At 43.0% G+C, this 14,593-nt stretch overlaps 1 protein-coding gene across 6 annotated transcripts in view; it reads left to right on the top strand.

The window, feature by feature from the left end:
* Positions 1 to 979: 979 nt before the first annotated feature.
* Positions 980 to 14,593, top strand: part of CUNH1orf21 (chromosome unknown C1orf21 homolog) — a 236,656-nt gene continuing 223,042 nt past the window's right edge. For 2 of the 6 annotated variants that reach the window (XR_003091816.1, XM_025191899.1), the window contains exon 1: positions 980 to 1,321. The gene's annotated coding sequence lies outside the window, so the exon portion shown is untranslated. The remainder of the gene's footprint in view (positions 1,322 to 14,593) is intronic. The other 4 variants (XM_025191897.1, XM_006035714.3, XR_003091817.1 and 1 more) reach the window with 4 other exon arrangements.

Raw genomic sequence — 14,593 nt, 5'->3', positions numbered from 1 at the left:
GCCTCCCCTCCCGCCCCGCGCAGCCCGAGCTCCGGCCCGCCCGCAGCCCTGGGACGGGGGGGACCCGGGCGGGAGGAGGAGGAGCAGCAGCAGCAGCGCGGCGGGGGGGAGTGCAGCCCCGCATCCCCGCTGCCCTGCGCGGGGAGGCCTGCGGGGAGCCGGGATGCAGGCGGAGGGGCAGGGATGCTGCGGGGAGGCCTGGGCTCGGCTCGGCCCCTTGCACTTCTCCAGCTCCCCGCCAGCCAAGTTGGGCTCGGGGGAGGAGGGGCGGGCTCCCCTCAGCTCCCCGGGGGAGGCTGGGCTTTGTGACTGCTGATTTCGGGGCATCTGCTCCCCCTCCCCTCCCCAGGGTTGCCCCTGCCCTCGCTGGCAGGCCGATGGCAGGGGGAGCAGACCTTGCTTTCCTCCTCTGCAGTTTCCAAAGTGCAGCCCTTCTGCCCAGGCTCCAGGGAGAGCTTTGCATTGCGGGCTTCAAAATAACCACCGATAAAATAAAATAATTGCTCTTTTGAGTCTTTTTTTTTTTTTTTTAAATGATCAGTTTAAAAAAAAAATAAATTAAAATAAATCAGAGTTCTGTTTGAATTGTAGCCTGTCCTTATAAAGGTCCTGGCAGCAGCGCGTGAATCTAGACTGGAGTAAGATATTAATATCCTGCGCGTTTCCCGAAATCCCAAGAGTTGCGCAAGAGGAATCCAGGGCTGGAGAGCTCTGACTCTCGCAGGGAGCCAATGGCTGGGGAGCTCCCAAACAGAATTTAAGGGAGGGGGAACCCTCTCCCCTTTTTTTAAGGCTTAAAAGAAAATGCACTGCAGCATTCAGCAGCTGTTAGCTAGCCAGCACTGACACCATCACTGAGTTAACTGTAGATGTCAGACTGTGCTCACCCTGGTGTGATGTCAGACTCCTAATACATGGAGTAGTGGAGAATTTTGTGGCCGCTAAAGATGCTGGATGCATCTCTTGTTTGTTTGTAGAATAGGTGTGGCATGGACAAGAGGTAGCAGACCTTTTTCCCTCCTTAGTGCTTGTTCTGCTAGGTAGGCGGTTCCCTTGGGCCAGCCGAATAATCAGTAACTGTCTGCATGGGTACACTGCAGGCTGGTAGGAGTGGATAGTTGCCAGTTTGCTTGGAGCAGAGTTGGTGCTGGCCAAGCTTCTTTATAAATGAGCCCCAATGCTACCCAAAGGGATGACCTGCAGGGGTAAAAGGGTAGTTTGCTCACATACCTATCTGAACCTGAACTTCTTGGCCAAGGCTGTCTGCATGGATGTCAATCACGAGTGATGTGTACACCTGGGCATTGGATTCAAGACTGAGGTAAACAACTGGGTTCATCCAGAACTGTGGTCTTGACGGCTGATTTCTGCTGACTTGCATACAAGCCAGTCAACTAAAAGTGAAAGGTGTTGTATCTGATTACTCAAGCCATGTGGTTTCCCTCCAGATATCTATTCCCAGTTGCTTAGAATATTGAAAGGCTGATTAAACTATTCTTGTGCTCTGCTTGGATAAAAATTTGTGCATATTTTGTTTTGTATGCCTAGGTATTTTATAATGGCTGTAAGACATGTCCAAACTTTGGCTCTATTAAGATCTGCCACATGCACAGGTAGTTGAAGTTTGGCCTTTAGTGCTGTGCACAAGGTAGAGTGATGTTGGCGATGATTTCTTACCTTTGTTTTGTTATCTTGTTAAATTAGGCAATATGATTGGCTTTGTGAGATACCAAAACAGCCTTATTGCAGAGTATTCTACCCTTGTTATTGTAGCTTCTTATGTTATAGAGTCTTCAGTCATATATTGCTTTGGGTTTTGGTTTTGCTGTTTTCTTTAATTAAGACTTCAGAATGATATACAATAATTGGTCTGTCCTTGCTTGAACAGCATGTAAAATAGAGTCTTAGGAGGTATTTAATATGTCGATTTACTTCCAGAAGGCACATACATGGATGAACAGTGTCAGAAATTAGGCATGTTTATTTTGGGGTGGGAAAGGAGGAGGAGTTTTGCATCAGCATTGTTAAAGCTGTAATTTACAGGTATGACGTCAGAGATGTGAAAGATAAGCTTTTATGTGACATGAAATCTAAATTACAGCTTTGTCTTTATATCCAATAATTTATTTTGAAAAGCTGTGTTGTTCACTTAATAGCTTGTTATAGTTGCAACAAGATACAACAGGATGTGTTTTTGTTGTGCAATAATGCTGAGTGGTTTTACCCTGTGTGTCAGCCTACGCTGGGTGTGAGATTATTACACAGTGTCTGCCCACCATGTTGTCTAGTACAGTACCGAACTATGAAGCATTGTCCAAGTGTTAAAATGTTGCTTTCATGTGACATATCATTTGGTTCATACTGTTTTTCAAAAAAGTGGTGTTGCCAAAAGCAAGCACCTTCTATTAATCTATGCTGCAGAGAGTGGCTTAGTTGTTTAAGGGTAATATAATTTGTTCTACAGTCAGATTAACAAAGGTTAATGAATATTTACCATTGAGATGTGTGTAGCATTTTAGTGCTGTGTATTTTCCAAATACATATTTGAAGTGGCATTGTAACACATTAAAACTATTTTCAACAAACTTCTATACTTTTGTTGTTGTTCGTTTTATTAGTGATCTTGTGTTCTAGTAGCATTCTTAAATGTGTTAAGTGCTAAGCACATGCAAGCAGATTTAGTGTGTGGTCCAGAGGGTTTTCAGTCAAAACCCAATCGTATAAAAGTTGTTTTGTAGATGCAGAGCTCTGAGCCTGGTTGATTTCACTGGAGCTCCAAGTAGGTACATGCGTATCTCAATGCAGGACTGGTGCCTCAGAAGGCAAGAAATAAAACCCGTAGCATTTTTAATACACATTAACTGTACCTGGCAGCCCTTCAGCCTATCCATTATTAGTTGGCCAGTCTCTTGTAGTTGTTTCAGAAGTGGTAGGTAGAAGGAAAGATTTGAAGAAGTCATCTTATGGTTCAGCTCGCGGAAGAAGATTGGGATCAGAGTGGAAGAAGATGCGAACACGTTTGTGGGAGTAATGGACACTGAAAGCAAACTTCTTTGGAACAGAAGAAAGATGACTTCAAAAAAGACAATAGCCACTGAATGAGGAAAGACAAGTGTGAATGGCCCCCATCTCCTAGACCTACGTAATGGAAAATGAAAACTTTATGCATAGAGCTGTGGAACAAGGACAATCTTTTGTTTATGTGCTTGTACACTGCTGGACTCAGTGGGGTCCTGGTCTACATCTGGAACTCTTAAGCATTAAGTATCCTAGTAGCAGTCATGTTAGGATCCCTACTCCATGTGAATTTATAAGTAAAAAAATATCTTTTTTTCTGCAGAGAACCTACAATCTAAAAATTACAAGCACTGTTATTACTATATGAGATGGTGTAATTTCTTTGCTGGGGGGAAAGGAATGGCTTTTCTGTTACCAGTAAAAAGCAGTTTCATGTAGATCTTCATCATGACATAGGGCCCAATCTACTCTTTTTAAAATTAATGGGCATTTTGCCTTTGACTTCAGTGGAAGTAGGATATAGCCTGTGTTGTCACTGTTCCCTGCATCTGAGCTTCCTTAAGCGTAAGATAATGGAACAGCGTTACACTGGAAGTGAGCTCAAAAGGGAAGAAAAAGGGTGGATGTACTCAAGCAAAGTGTACTGCTGTTTCTTGCCTTGTTGCATCTTCTCTCTGAAGTATCTCATCTAAGAAGTGCAGTCCTATGTAAGTGAGTGCCACTACCACGGGATGTTACCAACATCTGCAATTGTGTTATAGTGTATGGACGCATCATGTATGTTGGGATCATGTTGTATACCACGTGCATTGATTTCGACATGGGCAAGTGGTTTCTAGCATAGGTAAAATTGGTCATTGTTGTAGGATTCTTGAGAGGGGGACAGTGAAATGCAGTGCTAATTCTTGGTGCTCGTAAGAGGTTTTTTTTTGCGGGTATACATCTGTGTCAACCATGATATATTAACAGGTTGGTATTTTTCTGATTTGGTTCAGAAAAGCATACTCTTCAAATGCAACACAAGGCTTGTACAACATTATGGTTGTAATGTAAGTACCTGTCATTGTGGCAGGTCTGGGGGGCACTGGCAGGAATACCTTTCCTCTTAATGTTACGCAGAGTAGTAAAATGGTTTCTAATGCAATAGTATCTCAGACCGTGTGTGTCAAGCTTAGCATTTATGTAAAGAAGCTAACATTTGCTTTGTAAATACAAATAACAGTATACAATAAACCCAGTATACCAATCAGCCATCAAGGATGCACTTACTTATAGGCATTGCTCATGGTCTGTTTGATATAGTGAAAAGGTATGTGTGTGTGTATCTCTATATATCTGTAGAGAGATATACACACACATATAATTAGAAATAAAGTAATGAAATTTCTGCAGCTACAAATTCCTTTTGTATATAGGTTTCAGTGGGTCTTTATTCAAAACAATTCAGAGTACAAAAGAATTGTTGTATGCCAAAGAGTGACTTCAGCAATTTTGTTTGAAGTTCCTGCCAAAGTAAATCTTGGTAAGATATCTGGTGCAATGTCTTGCAGGGGTATGTTTAAGGAAATGGCATTAAAGAACTGTATTAAGCAGTTTTACATTAAGAACCATATAATCCATGGGGGAAGCATGGCATGGTCTCTGAAATTCTTCTTTTGCTTACATTTCCACTTAATGTCCAAACTGTTTTAAGAAGATGTGAATTTTACCAAGTTTCATTTTATGTTCCACATCTCTCTGGGGGGAAATTCTTCTTGACTCTGATCGGAAGAATGCCCACCATAGAGGCTGCTGTGTTGGTGATTCAGGAGTGTTGTGCAGGTTTTAGTGGTTGTCTGGGTGACAGAGTTTAAACTAGATCCCAGTACTGGTGGAAACAGCAGTTATGTATGGTGAGTCAAAACAAACTTTCTTCTTCCACCCTTCTTCCTTTACAAAAAAAAGAGAACCTTCTTAAAGGCTATTTTGTGCAGTATTTTTGCTCTTTTCCAAAGGGGCATGGCAGTTCTGTAAAATGATGTTCAGGATGGGACAGTAGAAGGAAACTGGACAAATATTTTCTGCCTTCCCTTAAAATTAGGAGTTTCAGTAATAACACTATACAGTAGCATATGTAGGCATACTTAAAGTCTAACAGAAACCAGTAAAACAAAATATTAATCCCCAGGCTGTTCCTTTGAATTAGCTACCACTGCATCTGTGCTGCTGCCATTGCTACCATGGGAGCTGGAACTGCCCTGTGTCACAAGCTGCTGGGTATGGAGTTGCCCTGATACACCCTTGCATATAGCTGGTGTTGAGGTGTTTTAAGTTTGTATGTCTCCTATCTTTGCTTCTACCAGTGATAATGATAATCCATGACCAGTGAGTGGAGAATTGATACTAATGAATCATGTATTTAGTGGAGATACAGATCTACATGTAAGGTGGGCACTCTCCCAAAAGGATATATTAGGAGTCTGATCCATAACCAAGATTCTAGCCCTTAAGCTGTTTATAAATACCATGGCTTCACCTACTTGATTCGTTGAAATAAAGAATAAAAATATTCTGACTACACATCTGAAACATAAAAAGAACTATGTTAACATGTGCTTCTAAATAAACTGGGGGTAGTTTAGCTGAACTTGCCAAGTATAGCAGCAAGAAAGTTGTTTTTAAGGTCTTTTAAGGTCTAAGGACTTTTGAAGTAGACTGTACTTAGTGGTTTCTCCCTGATGCTCTCCAATGGCCCTTATAATAAAAGCAAAGCAACTTTCACATCGTTAGGCACATTTTGGCATATGGATGTCTGAATTTTAGACTTACAACTAATCAGATTTTTGTGTTCATGCAATTTTAGGACACAACGAAGGAGATGTTTCAGCATAAATGCTTAAAGAAAAGAACAGCGTGTTCTTTCTGCCTTTCTTATGGTAGCAATGGCATTTGCTGTGACTGAAGTGCTTTTAGATGGCACATGAATGTTGATGTGTCACCACTGGGGACTTGGACTTGTCATGGCTCACTCTTGTATAATGAGAATTTCTTTAAGCTACTTTGAATAGATATCAGAGATGACTTTTTGGACACCTCCTTTTAGAAGTAGTTAAGAAAAGTGTGAGCCGGTGAACTAATTTGAGTAAAATAAGGTAAATGCAAACTTTTTAATGCTTATTGAGCAGCCAGTTCTGTCTGTGACATCCACTGGAGGACCAAATTAGGCTGCTTCTTCCTCCTTATAGTCCCCATATTGGACATGCCTTTTACCTCTTCCACTAGCCCATCCTGTCTGTCCATTCTAATGGATAGCATTGCTGTGCAGTCAAGATGTGGCAGCAGAATTTGCCGTGGCTCAGTCTTCTCTTGTGTGCTGATGTAGATACATCAACCTAAAGCTATCCTTGCTGCCATGGAGCCCTGTGAAATAAGAAAGGACAAGGAGTCCTTCCTCTTGCGTTTTGAGGTGTTGTGTTGAGCAACTTCAAGAGGGGTGCTTAGGAAGGCTCTTGGTGCTCTTCTCCCAGGTGGATTTCTTTCTCTTCCTGTTATAATGTGGGTATATGTAACTCAGTAAGTTGTGCTTTGGTGAAGATTTGACAGAGTTCCTAGTAGCAATGTTGGGGATAGCATTGTCTTATATGAGTCTTTGTTTTTAACGGGAGTCCAAATGAAAGACCTAAAACTGCTGAGTATCCCAAAGTAGATAATCTTGGGAAAAAGAAGTTCAGATGCCTTCTTTTCTGCTTGGGGATGAAGCTCTGGAGTTCTGTCCATTTCACCTATTACAAAAATTGATTAGGTGTTCTTTAGTGGTAGTCTCAAGACTCTTTTTTTCAGTTCTAGGGGAATGTTTTTGTATTATCTGTATTTTTGTTTTCGCTTTGGACTTTGTTTTCATCTTGCAATCTAATTATGCTTGTTTTCTGTATCTTGTAAAGTATATATTTAGCTTATTGCCTGACCTTTGGCTGTGGGTTCCTATAAATTAAAGGTGTCTACCAGATGCTAGTAAACCCAACCTCAGAACTTCCCAGTAAATAAATGGCGAAGAACGTTGGGTTTTTTTTTGTTTGTTTGTTTGTTTTTGCTGTACTCAAACCCAAAACCAAATGGGTCAAATTGTTTGTGCTCTGTCTTGGCTATGTCAGGATGTATGCCTTCAAGATAAGGAGACCCTAATGGTTTTTGGGGGCTTCCCCTCTGTTTGCTTGTACAGTAAATTGCTTTGTTTCTCCCTGAAGTATCAACCAAAGAAACTGATTGTTTAGGGAAGGGGGAGCCTTTGCCTTCCTTTGCCATCCTAATCAAAGTGGTTTACTTTGAAGCATGATAGTAAGACTTTTTTCTTCCCACATCTCCATCTCTCCTGATTGCAGAGTACTGTCTCAAATCCTCATGTTTCACTCAGCAGAAATGTCCTAGGAAAGCTTTGGAAAATAAAACAGCTTGTCTGCATGTTCTGGAATGGATTGCTCCAGCGAAGGAACACGACACAGCCCTGGGTGAACACGTCAGCAGCAGGGAGTGAATCTGTTATATCCAATGAAAACAGACAGGCTCCATCAAAGTGACAGAGGACCAAAGTCTGATCCAAGTCTAATGGGCAGATTATGATGATTGTCAGTTTAGAGTGTAGTGTTTTTTCCCGTGACAGAAGCTGGCTCTGGTATGTATCTTTCTGTAACTGTAATATTTTGCATGCTCAAAATGTCAGCATGAGGGGAATGGTCCTTGAGTCAAAGAACAGCAAAATCTCTAATGTAGTTAGAAGAATAAATCTCAATCTTGCGGAGATAAATTAACTCTGGTACGTATAGCCTTGTGTTTAGGGTGAGACTTTCAAAGAAGCGTAAGGGAAAGTGACCTAACAAGCCATTAGGAAATCCCATCCTTCAGTCGGCTAAACATAAGAACTGGAGCCAACATTGGTAAGATGGGCTCTGCGTCTTGCTAACCCTCAACTGGTGATTGGGTGTTACAGAGTTGAAGTTGTTTTAGCATGCAAGCTGTGCACATGAGAGTGTGTTGGGGGGTGGTGGGAGAGGTGGACAGGAAAGTTGTAACTAGAAAGGGGATGGAAAGGTCACCATTTTGTGAATAGAACTGCATGTAAGGTCAGGGAAATTGAGCCTTCCTGCCCATGTGGCAAATTGTCCCAGAGATTTGTTGCTAAGGCAGTAAAAGGTGATGGGGAAAGTGCGTTACAGAGCACATCTTAATCTGTGAATAGCTTAATGAAGAAGTAGGTTACTTCATTAGCCAGTGGTCCGGGGCAGCTGTTGACTTTCCAGTGTCTACTTCTTGCCATATTATGTAGAATAAGTGTGATTACCACTACTATAATTTTGCCTGACGCTAGTGTAATAGGTTGGTAATGCTGTGGGCTCCCTCCCAACAAAAATCGGTGAGGTTTATAATTTTCCAGTGGGCAGTTTGGAGTATTCCATTTCTGTTTATCCTGAGTGAAATCATGAGTTAAAGGTAGCACACACAGCAGTGTTGGTGACTGATTTTCAATGATTGATTCATGTAATGTGTGTTGTTAAGAGTGGTTGTCTATGCAGAGTTAGTTCCACTATGTGTAGATTACTGGTTTCTATGTAGGTCAGTAAACATTGTGCACTCTATGTAACTCCTGTAGTTAAATAGACTTCTCTGTTAATCAAATAATTTAAGTGGTAGTTATACTTAGCATAGTCCAGGAACATATACAGACTCTTATTCCACATAAATGAAATGTTTTAGCTTTGGAAGAGGACTTCAAGGTTTGGCTTGGACTTTATTGCAGACAGCCCTGAGCAGAGGATGAGACCTCTGTACCATGCCAGGAACAGGACCTGGCGGGATGATGACTCACCCTTCCAATATGCTTCTTATTCCTGGGAGGTAGTAATTTACTACTGGCCTATATCAGCAGAAAATAGGTAGCCACCCTGTGCTGGCTCAGCTACTCTGGTTAGAGTAGTTAAAAGGGGTGGGATCCAAGTGTAGCCCATTTTCTGCCCTCCTAACTCAGTCCCTACCCACTTGCTCCAGATGGAGTAAACAGGTAACTGGACCAAAATCCAGGCCTCCCACAAAAAGTTGTAAGGGGGGATCTTTACAGCTTCATGCAGGCATATAGTCTAAATCACAATAGAGTCCTCAGATCCAACTCTTGTTGTGTTAAGGGTTATTTTTTCTGAGCATGGCCTGCAAGATTTGTCCTTTAGCCTACAGTAATTTCAGATTACCTTGACCCAACTATAAACTGATAGGTAGGTTAATAGAGAAGCTAGGCCAAGCGACTGACTAAAATTTAGTATTGGTTTGGATGCTAGTGAGAAAATCTCTGAACTCTCCACGACTACTGGAGAATGACAGATATTTAAGCTATACAGTCAACTCTTCTACCAAAAAAAAAAAAAATGAGGGTAAATTATAGGTCACAAATGAGAAATCTCAAAGACCTGATCGTGCACACACACACGCTAAATTTTGTTCATGTGAGCAGTCCCACTGATTTGAAAAGTGGGGGGAGGTGGCCAGTGTATCATAAAGGGGAAGAAACACACCAAAATAAGGTTTTATGCCCTCTTCGCTGACCTACTGTTATCCTAGCCATGCATACAGAGAGCTCACGTGGAGTTTCCTGCTCTGGCAATTCCATCCCTTGTGGGCAAAACAGAACAAACCAAGAGTTTTGTGTTCCTGTATTCATTTCTTACAGGAAAAATTGTATTTTTGTGGGGCTTTTTTGCCCTCTGTCTGTTGATTTGAAAAGAGCCAAACAGAAGGTTTTGGGCAAAAATAAGACTGTAACCCTGTTCCTGTGAGAAGAGGCAGCTACATAAGTTGGTCACTTGAAAACAGGGAATTTGTTCCAGTGTTGTTCCTCTTGCCTTGCACAAGTACTCTGTGCAGGGTACAATTTTTTCCAACTGTTTAGTTGGTCTAATAACATTTTCCCAAATAACCTTGTCTGCCTGTATAAAGTAGAAGCAGGGCTTGAGACTGAAGGCAAGACAGGGTCATAGGAGGAAGACAAGGTTGTCAAGGCATATGTTGGAGAGTCATGAATGGAAGATGACTTGCAGTGAGGATGACTGCTCATTTTGTCATTGCCAGGCCTGGGTTTTCTGGCCTTGTGAGGCCAGTTTTGTTTTGATATCAGTAGTGCACGCTGAACTCAATGAGGAACGTGGGTAGCCTTGGAAGACTTCATTTTTTTTTTTATTTTGGCTCCACCTGATGAATCACTCTGCCCTATTTACAGTGCAGTTTGCCTAATTTTCTTAAGAAGTTGATTGCCTAATTCTCTTAACAAGTTGATTGCTTGTCTCTTCCCTCTTCCGTCTACTGCTTATCCTTTTCCTCATTGCTCTATTGTCTTTTAGGACCTTACTTTCTCTCTGTTGCCATTACCACTATTCAGATCCCATGTACTTGCTTGAAGACTGTTTTGTACTGCTTGAAAAGGTTGTGACTGGCTAGTTTAAGTAGAATTTGTATTTGCAGTATGTGGCTTTGGTGCTGTAGATTACACTTAGCATGGATAACATATTTTAGCACTGCAAACAGAGCTGGGATGGGAGTGCTTGACTCATGTTCTCTTTAGGGGTACTCTAATCTGTAATCCCAGAAAAGGGTAGCCATGAAGAAAGGAGCATGTGGTCCTTGTGCATTATGAGGATGGGCTACAGCAGAGGTTTTCAACCTTTTATAACAAGTGTACCCTTCTGTCTCAGAGTTTCAGCTCATGTACCCCTGTATTATTTTTCTTGTTTTTAATGGAGGGTGCAGATCGAGGCCCCCATGGTAAGGGAGGGAGTGGGGTTGAGGCTGGCACTGTATAGCTGGGGCAGGGCTTAGGACGGAGCTGCGAGTGGTTCATCTGAGAGGCGTGAGGAGGAGGGGGCAGATTCTGCCACTGCGTATACCCTGGGAGGCCATGGGGAGCGGATCCGCATGCGGGGCGAGGACGGGCTGCTGCTTGCTGGGGAGGCAGGAGGGGGCAGATGGAGGCCTCAACAGTGGGGGAAGGAGTTGGGCTGGGGGAGGGGCAGGGGCTGCCCACCCAGGGAGGGGCATGGGATGGTTCCCACAGCTATGCATACCCCTGGGAGGGCATGGGGGGCATGTGCCCCCATATTTGCATGCAGGGCACGGGAGGCTGGAGCCGGTGCCAGGCTCTTCCTGGCAGGAGGGACTGGGCTGGGCTTTGTTCAGGAGGCAGGCAGCAGCAGCACTGGGAAGGGGGAATTGTGAGGGATACAGTGAATTCTGGAGTGGCTGAAACACTTCCCTGTAGCCCTGCTGCCATAGGCCCCCGGTGTGATGGAGGGAGTAATGTTGGGGCGGGCTGGAGCTGGGGCAGGCATTGCCCAGCTGGGACAGAGCGCAGAACAGAGCCGTGAACAACTTGTCTGGGGGCTGCAGGGGCTGGCAACTCCCACTGCTGAACGCACCCTGGGAGGGCTAGGGGGGCACATGCCCCTAGATCTGCGTGAGGGGTGGGAGGGATCTACGGGAGGGGCTGCAGCCACCCCAACATTCACCAGAGCCCCCAACCTCCTTCCCAGCTGTCCCATGCTTTCCCCAGCTGGGCAGTGCCTGCCCCTGTTCCCAGCCCCACTCCCTTCCTCACCACAGGGGCCTGCAGAAGCAGGGCTATAGGGGGACTGAAACCACCCCAACTCCCCCTTCCAGCACCACCGCCGCCCACCCCAAGTGCAGTCCAGCCCAGCCCGCCACTGGGAAGAGGCTGAAGCTGCCCTGGTTGCAACCCACCTCGCCCCATGCACAGATCCAGGGGTGTATGCCCCCATGCCCCCGCAGGGTGCACATAGTGTTGGGAGCTGCCACTCCCCTCGTGCATGGCACAGTCCCGCCCCAGCCCTGCTCCTTCCCCTATAACAGACATACCAGCTGGACCTGGCTGCTGTCCACATGGTTAGACTGTGCTCCTGGCCGCCTGCGTGCCGCGCTGCAGCTGTGCTCACGCATGCAACAATTATTGGCCACATCAGTTCTGCGTACCCTCTATGACCCTTTTAAGTACCTCTAGGGGTACATATACCCCTGGTTGAGAACCCCTGGCCTACAGGTTTTGTATCACAAATTGATTGTTAAGTAAGGTAGGGAATGGAAACCAGGGCAGGGAATTACTTTTACCCGGAGGTAGTGCCAGGAATCTTGGTGTCAGGGCTCTCTCAGTTCAAGGGCCAGGTTACCAAGTAGCAATTTAATGCTGGTAGCTGACCCGTATGTACATCAAAGTTGGCTCAACAGAGATGAACTTGGTCAAATTTTAAAACAAAATGAAAATTGTTGCAGTCTGTGGCTATATTTGACTGTCATTTCCCCTTAAATTTATGGATGAATCCCCATTTGTGCTGCATGCAGCTGCTTTTAACAATCTTTTTTGTTACTTATCAAGTTCACTAAGCAATGTTATTAGGGCTGTATGAGAAACTTGGAAGGAATAGAATTGAACAAAGAAAATTCTGAGGGGAAGTGGAGGAAGCATAGGAGGGAGCACAAGTGAAAAAAGGAAATGAGATAAGACTGAAACAGCCTTAGAAACATGTCGTATGGAGGGAAATGATGGAAGGAGAATATAAAAATAGGAATAACAGAAATCATATTGTTAAACAATAAGGTACTGTAAAATCATTTTAGCATAAGATGTAGCGTTCTGATCGGCCATTTAAAAATAACTTATAGCCTCAGGAGCTGTGAATGATCAATATAGTAGGTCTGTGTCATACAGAAGAAGAAATCTAGGCTGGACTTTGTGGTTGACCTGCTTGAATTTTTTTTGAACAGAGAATGTTTTATTTGAAAAATGGCCGTTTTGATTTAAATTGACTCTTCTATTGTACTTTTTATTTCATTGCTTATAGACTTTTTTTGTTTTCCAAAAGAAACCAGGTTATTAGTAAATAAAAAATTATATGTCTACCAATTAACAAAAAAACTGTAACAATTTTGATAGTTTTGTATAACTATTGCTGGGGGAAGGGGAAGTGAAAAGCTAATAAAAATGGATCCATATAGAATTTTTTGAAATGAAAACATTGGATTTTTCAGTTTTTTTCATTTTTCTGATCAGCTCTATTTTTAGGAGAAAATTTTATGTCATCTAGTTATTGAAGGAAGTTCCCAGAAGAAAGCAATTTTGAGTTGAAAGTACTAATTTAATTTTCTGTCAAATTCTTGATACCCATCTGAACCAAAACTATGTGGGTCTTTTAAAGTGATAATGTCAAGGCTTTGATATTGATGATGAACTTAAAAATAATTAAATTACTATTTTCAGACTTTCTGCTCTACTGAACAGGGCACTGGAATGGGAATTGGGAGACCTTAATTCTGTTTCCATCTTGTCACTGACCTCCTGCAGCACTGACCCCAGGCAAGTCATTTCCCCTTCTGTGTCTCGCTTTCCTTCTCACCCATTTTTTGTCTGCTCTATTTAGAGTGTAGATGCTTTGTGTCTGTGGAGCCTGCTTCTTACTATGTGAGTTCACACTACTTAGCAGAGTGAAGCCCTGATCTCAGTTTGTGCCTCAAGGTGCTGTTGTAACATAAATAATAATAACAATCTGACTGCATTTCTAATCTTTGAAGTGAAGTTTTAAAAAATACAGTGAAGTCTTTCATTAGAATGAAACACAGTTGCCTATATCAGCCTCTGCATCAGATTTGCTTTTACTTAAAAAAAAGATTTGAGAAAAAATGTTTTCTTTATGAATTTCTCCTCTTCTCATGAGGAACCTAAACCTTTAACTGAATAATTTCTGTGCTTTTGTGGTTAGTGTGTGGCAAGTATAAACACCCTGAATGCAGCCCTGGGGCTCAGTGCATCTGCTGTAGCTCTCTAATGTTTCTTGCAGCCATTCGCTCCCTGTCACTGCATAGTAAGACAAAGCTGATTGACTGCAGGTTTTTATTGCTAATATCTGCAAACAAGCAATTCCTATTTACTTGTCATGGAAACGACAAGTACAATCGAATGTTATGGATGCGTTAATTTGTTTACATAAAACTAAATTATGTTAATGTACATGCAGATTAGGTCTGGCCCTTTGTGTTTCCATGTTTGGTAACCCTTGGGCCAAATCCTCATTCTACTGAGTCAGTGGAGGCTTTACCTTTGAGCTCGGTGACTGGGATTTGGTTTCCAAAGCTGCCCTGGAAAACCAACTATATGAAATAGCACCTTTTAATATATATGTAGGTTTAATTAAGACTGCAGTATTGGGGGGTATGCTACTACTGGCCTAAGCACACTCTTATATGGAACCTGGCACCGAAGACCATCCTGGTTTCAGATCACCTTTCGTTCACTCTTTCCACAAAAGCTTCAGGATTAGGTGGGAATAATTTTATGCTCCATGCTGCCATCAAGGCAATAGATTCAAAGCTATGGTTGCCCAGCAGAGCCAAACACAATATGGGCATCAAGCTTCCTTAGAGTCATTCTCCCAGCAGTGTGTGGGCCAGGTTTCTTGAGGATGTCTCGGTTCATTTTTGAGGAAGGAAAGCTTAGGGAGCATCAACTGCAGGAGCAGTAGCTATCCCCATGCCATTTCTGGCTCAGTAGTCCCAG

This window comes from Alligator sinensis, unplaced genomic scaffold (genome assembly GCF_000455745.1).
Source record: "Alligator sinensis unplaced genomic scaffold, ASM45574v1 scaffold1110_1, whole genome shotgun sequence".
Classification (NCBI taxonomy): domain Eukaryota; kingdom Metazoa; phylum Chordata; order Crocodylia; family Alligatoridae; genus Alligator; species Alligator sinensis.
This window is presented reverse-complemented; position numbering and strand designations above follow the sequence as displayed.